General features: G+C 45.5%; 1 pseudogene; it reads left to right on the top strand.

The window, feature by feature from the left end:
- Positions 1–4,615: 4,615 nt before the first annotated feature.
- LOC115063505 lies at positions 4,616–4,739 on the top strand (annotated as a pseudogene).
- The last annotated feature ends 774 nt before the right edge of the window (positions 4,740–5,513 follow it).

Here is a 5,513-nt window from a genome sequence, read left to right as displayed (position 1 = left end):
GAGAGGAGAGGAGAGGAGAAGAGAAGAGAAGAGAAGAGAAGAGAAGAGAAGAGAAGAGAAGAGAAGAGAAGAGAAGAGAAGAGAAGAGAAGAGAGAACAAACGGAAGGGGGAGGGGTTGTAGGAGTGTATATACAGTACACATGTATGTATGAAGTTATCATAAAACTTTAGAAAGTTAAAAAAAAAAAAACCTGTACAGTCACAGACTCCAGTCCTTCTAAGGGCCCTTGTTGCAATCTTGTATAATTACTGTCCTAAAACTTTTATTTCTGAAGAGGTCATGAATTTTCATTTTGACCAGGGATGCACAGATTATGGTAGACTATCTATGTGAAGAGATGCTGGGGAAAACAACACATAATCTTTCAAACAGGCAGACTTGGGATTCTGCCACAACTTCTTCCCATTCATACCGTGCAATTCAAAGGCTACTTATCCCACACGAACCGGACTCTGATCTGCAGCCAGTACAATCCCAGATCCTCCTGGCATAATTATGCAGGTTAGACGTCATGGGGATGCAGAAAAGACATGTGGTAGAGTGAACCTTAATGATGGTCACTAAGAATAAAAGCAAGTCTGTGTATTAAGCCCCACTGATGTTCATGCTGGTCACAAAATACATACCTTTAGAGAATTCGATCTCTGTTTTAGAGGGAGCTGTGGGCTTACATGGTCAGTACTTTCACAAGGATCTCCATAGCTTCTAATGGCCATGATATCAGCTGTAATAGAGATGAAGAAAGTTGATGGTCCTTTTAATGTTAGCTACTCCTTGTAATGCAGTCATACCATTAATGATTTGGTTAGAGCAGTGTGGAAATAAGAAAGTGCATAGAAGAAATATGAGATTCGATGTATCTGTTTATGCGTCTGTTCTTTTTCTCGTTGTTCACAATGGAAGATTTTCTCACTGTTCCCACTAACAAAGCTGCAGCTTCTCATGAGGCCCCTTCTCATTTTAAGCCTGCCCCCAGATGTTTGCAGCCAAAGACATATAGCTTATTGCCCATCACTGTCAAGAGAATGATAGTGAAGTACCAACTTGCCAAGGAGAAACTGCCTTATGGTTTTTATTGCTGCAGCGAAGTGTCATGACCGAAAAGCAAGTCAGGGAAGAAAAGGTCCATTTGGCTTATGCTCCCACACCACAGTTTATCATCAAAAGACGTCTGGACAAGAACTCAAGCAGGGCAGGAACCTGGAGACAGGAGCTGATGCAGAGGCCATGGAGGAGTGCTGCTTTCTGGCTTGCTCTCCCTGGCTCACTCAGTCTGCTTCCTTAGAGATCATAGGACACCAGCCCAGGAATGGCACCACCCACCATGGACTGGGACCTCTTCCATCAATCCTTGATTAAGAAAATGCCTAGAATTCTGCTGTATCTTATGGAGGGAATTCTCTTAACTGAGGTTCTTTTGGTTAAAGTTGACATAAAACCAGCCAGTACAGAAACCAAATCTTCAGTCCCACCGGAATCCGCTGTGTAGTTCCCACAGGAGAAAAGGGCAGAGAGCCAGTACAGACCCTAACATTCCACAGGACTGAGACCATGGACCTCAAGCCAATATATGAGATTGTGCCTAAATAGCCCATTTTCATTGTTTTGTGGCAGTTAATGTGGTCGGCACAGATACTGAATTAGCAAATCATGAACCACTGCACCCAGGTGATGCCTGGGAACCTCGAGTTACATTTTAATCAATTGGTCAATTCATAACTATTCTGTGTGTGCTTCTGCTTAAGGATACATTATTTATGAGGATATGTTGTCTTACTAACGGCTCATGCCTGGCAGCATCATGATTCAATAAGAAAGAAATGTTATCTAATGCATTCATTTTCCTGCAGACACGCCATGCTCTCCTGCTTGTGAACATTGCATAGCAATCCCAGATTATCCTCAGAGGCAGGGGGCTTTTAGCAAAAACTCTCTCTCTCTCTCTCTCTCTCTCTCTCTCTCTCTCTCTCTCTCTCTCTCTCTCTCACACACACACACACACACACACACGGGGAGACAGACAGACAGACAGACAGACAGACAGACAGAGAGAGAAATGCAGCAGTAAGCAGGCAACAGAAAGGATGCTTGTGCTTAGTACGAAAGCTGAGACAAGTAAGGCAAAGTTTCCTTCTTACTCCCTGACTCCACCCATGGAAATGTTTCTCAGCTCTGCTCATGTCTTATTGTGTCCATGAAAGCGAAGAGAGTGTTGACTCGGGTCACACATGAATTTTTGTAAGAAGGCTAATTCATAGATAGTGCCTCAATGATCAAGTGTGAACAGAAGCTAAGAGGCAATAATTTTTAGGCCTTTGGTGGACTCAAATAAAAAATGAACCCAGTGTCATTTAAGATGCACACAAATTGGATGTGGTAACACATTAACTTATTTCTGTAAGCCCAACACTTGAGAGCCTAAGGCAGGAGGATGACTAGTTGGAGCCCAATTTGGGCTATATAGGAGCATCTTATCTCAAAACTAAACACCTATCTATACAGACTGGACCATATCTCTTGTATTTTGAAGAGGACACAGCAGGGAGCATATGAAGTGGGAGCAATTGGGAACCCTCTTGCACCAGTCTTCATCCTGTGGGCAGGGTGGCTTTGGGTTGGCATCTGGAACTCGCTGTTGTTGCGTCTTGGTTTTCTCTTCTGTAAGTTTAGACCAGTAACGGTCATCTTCCTTCTCAGGTTCCAGAGGGCAGTGGCCATTCAGAAGTTCTCTTTGCTATTTCATGTTGGGGTTGGAATTGAAAGGGTAAAAGCATTAAAATTTCCCTTTGTACCTGGTTCGCTCCTACCAGAGAGCGCACACCGAATCTGTGCTAATATCTGTATGTATTTGGAAAATGAGTATGATTTACTCAAAATGTAGTATGTATCTAATGGAACAACAAATAACTGAAGAATTTTCTAGCTAAACTTGCTGTCCTAAGGAATGTAAAATAGTTCAGTCAGTGGGATTTAGGGTCTAACTCCATTCATACTAGGATTTTTTTTTTTTTTCTGAGATAGGGTTTCTCTCTGTAGCCCTGGCTGTCCTGTAACTCACTTTGTAGACCAGGCTGGACTCGAACTCAGAAATCCGCCTGCCTCTGCCTCCCAAGTGCTGGGATTAAAGGCGTGCTCCACCACGCCCGGCTTTTTAACTCTCTCTCTCTCTCTCTCTCTCTCTCTCTCTCTCTCTCTCTCTCTCTCTCTCTCGATTTATTTATTTTATATATGTATACATTGTGGTTCTCCTCAGACACACCAGAGGTGGGTACCAGATCCTATTACAGATGGTTGTGAGCCACCTTGTGGTTGCTAGGAATTGAACTCAGGACTTCTGGAAGAGCTGTCAGTGCTCTTAACCACTGAGCCATCTTTCCAGACCCATACTAGGATTTTATCATGTTTTTGAGGCAGAGTCTTGCTATGTAGGCCAAGATAGACTCTACTTTCAATCCTCTGGCCTCAGCCACTTTGTCATTGGGATCACAGGTCTGAGCCACCACACACAGAATCAGCTAGAATTTTAAAAGGAAAAGGGAGAAATGAGATCTACACTTAGCATGCTGCTGCCACAGTTTAGGGGGAGGGGCAGTGAAGAGTGAGCTGCTGTAATGGAGGAGTTCCGGTAGATAGCAGAGACTCCTTAGAAACCCCCCCCCCCGGGCAGCCTACAGCCATCTCAGCTTTCTTCCACCCCAGTACATTAATGATGCAGTCCTAACTTTCTAGTTCTTAGGCAGGAAGTATCTATCCACCATGTGCATGTTAGCCATGGTCCTGGAGGGAGCATTCATATTCCATCATTTGCTTGCCATGCACACACTAAGGAACAAGTGTTCTCCTGGGGAGCCAGAAGGAGTGGTGGGAAGACAGGGTGCTGGCCCAGTTGCTGTCTCTCTAGGTAGTCTGCATGATTTGTATATGCTTAGCCCAGGGAGTGGCACTATTTGGAGGTATGGCCCTATTTGAGGTGTGTCACTCTGGGTGTGGGCTTAAGACCCTCATCCTAGCTGCCTGGAAGCGAGAATCCTGCTAGTGGCCTTCAGCTGAAGATGTAGAACTCTCAGCTCCTCCTGCACCATGCCTGCCTGGATGCTGCCACGTTCCCACCTTGATGATCATAGACTGAACCTCTGAACCTGTAAGCCAGCCCCAATGAAATGTTGTCCTCATAAGAGTTGCCGTGGTGGTGTCTGTTCACAGCAGTGAAATCCTGACTAAGACATCGTCATTTGTCATGTTTCTCCAGTTGCCTCCTTTATGTCTCTAACATTAAAGAATATTTAACTCAGTGAAACCATGCATAGAGAAGTTCGATAACAAGCTCTTACTGTGTTTTGTATCAAGACAGGAAAAGTAATTCACCAGGATAAAATGAAATAATGTATGACAACTTGATTTGAAAGTTGTACCATGGCCTGTTGACAGAAGACATCGGACTGAAAAGGTGGCTCAGTGGTAAAGGTGCTTGCAGCCAAGTGAAACCCAAAATTCACTGTGGAAAGAGAAAACCGGTCCCCGAGAATCATCCTTTGACCTCCACACATCACACACCTAGAAAAAAAATTCTGAAAAAAAAAAAAAAAAAAGAAAGAAAGAAAAGAAAAAGCAGCCCTGGCCCTAGAGGCACTGCAGGTGTGGCTGCTGCGTTACATGTAGGTGACAGAGAGGACAGAGGCTATGTCTGCACTCAGTGTTCTGACCTATGAACATCTGAATGGTTAGTGGCCTACCATTCCCTGAAAAAAGAGTGAGCCTGAGATGACCAGTTCAGTTCTAGCCAGGCCCGGATGGGCTCCTGGGACAGGGAACAACATGAGATCAGAACACCACTATCTGAGACCACGGGCCTCGGGTGGGCGTGGCCCTAGACAGACAACCGTCACATGGGGCTACTCAGGCAGGCCCAGGAGTGGAGCAAGCCTGAGTCCACCACCAAACTGGAGCTTTGTGGCCCAGACAGGGAGCTAGCCTGAGACAGTGACCACCCCTACTGCACTGAGGCGGCCTGGGAGGGAGCAGACCATGCCTGAGATAACCCCTGCCTGGTGCTGTAATGCATGGGCGGGGCACAGCACTCCTGAGATGACCCCACACACTCAGAGATGATGGGTGCTTCTAAGCGAAGCAAGTATGTGATGGAGAAATGGAAGAGAAAGAGAAACAGAATGGGCACATAGAAGAGAGGCAGAACTGGAGACTCCAGGGGTAGTGAGGAATAGCCTGATGTGATGAGCTGGTGCTGCCATCTGGGACCATGGTGAGGTCCTGTCCTGGGCTGCCACCAGGAGCCTGTGTCCACAGCTTTGCAGCAACAGGGGTCTCTTACCACTAACCACTAAGGCCACACCTTCTAATAGTGCCACTCCCCATGGGCCACACATATTCAACAACCACGTATCTGTATTTTGAAGTTGCACAGTGTCTTAGTCAGGGTTTCTATTCCTGCACAAACATCATGACCAAGAAGCAGTTGGTGAGGACAGAGTTTATTCTGCTTACATTTTCCAC

The sequence above is a fragment of the Mus pahari genome, chromosome 2 (assembly GCF_900095145.1).
Source record: "Mus pahari chromosome 2, PAHARI_EIJ_v1.1, whole genome shotgun sequence".
Lineage (NCBI taxonomy): Eukaryota > Metazoa > Chordata > Mammalia > Rodentia > Muridae > Mus > Mus pahari.
The sequence above is the reverse complement of the archived record's forward strand: the minus strand, read 5'-3'. Positions and strand labels throughout refer to the sequence as shown.